We start from the raw sequence: 939 nt of genomic DNA on the forward strand, positions 1-939 counted from the left end.
GCAGAAGAAACACACAGAAGGCTTAGAGTTTTACTATGGAGTGACTTTTGTTCCATTATTGTTGCAAGCATAGAGCACATTTTGTAAATGGAAATTAAAAAAAATTGTAAATTGAAAAAAACAAAAACAAAACAACAAAAAAAGTGCAATCCAAAATAGAAACTAAAAAAAGTGTTTTTGTTTTTTTTAATATTTTGTATTTTATGGCTGATATCTTTTCTATTTTTATCCCCCCCATTTTCAATTCATGTTCAATTTACTTTCCAAAATTTTTTTGAAAGTATCCTTTGCAAGCAAAAATAATGGAACAAAATTCAATCCATACTTCAGAAGTACTTAGCTGTATTCCTTTATAACCTTAAAGCAACACTTTATAACTTTTAGTAACCAAGGCCGCTGGCAACAACTCACTGTTGCAGAATTTAACAGTCTTTGAAACAGCAGATTAAGAGGTCATGGAGTTACTTTTAAGGACACAGCCCTCAAGATTATATCCTACATCGAAGAACCAAAAATATGCTTGATCAAAATCAGTTTGTTGTCTATCCACTTTTAGCATAGTTAGCTCTCAATGTTAAGGGGAGCTGGGACTAATGTAAAGCGGTGCTCTGTGTCAAATGACTCATCCAGTAGCAATTCGACCCTCCAGGTTACATAGCTGAGTTTTTGAGAAGAGTAGCCTTCATGGGGGATTGATATGTGCTGTATACTGACCTAAACATAATTAATATATTTTAAGGTAAGCTATCATTTGGGTCAAAATTTACATAACGTCTCCTTAAAAAATATAAACTATATTGCCAAATGTACCGGGTCACACCACCAGATAAATGAGTGTGATTGTTCAAATCACTTCCATGGCTGCATGTGTGGAAAAACATGACTAACCTACGGAATCCTGAACTCAACCTCATAGAAAAGATTTGGTTTTGTGCTGGT

The 939-nt window shown here is 33.9% G+C and overlaps 1 protein-coding gene across 1 annotated transcript in view; it reads right to left on the reverse strand.

Moving 5' to 3' along the window:
* The window catches only part of vps13d (vacuolar protein sorting 13 homolog D (S. cerevisiae)), a 57,940-nt gene that overhangs the window by 22,525 nt on the left and 34,476 nt on the right, over window positions 1–939 (reverse strand). The window lies entirely within an intron of this gene.

This window comes from Cyprinodon variegatus, unplaced genomic scaffold (assembly GCF_000732505.1).
Source record: "Cyprinodon variegatus isolate N-32 unplaced genomic scaffold, C_variegatus-1.0 Scaffold309, whole genome shotgun sequence".
Lineage (NCBI taxonomy): Eukaryota > Metazoa > Chordata > Actinopteri > Cyprinodontiformes > Cyprinodontidae > Cyprinodon > Cyprinodon variegatus.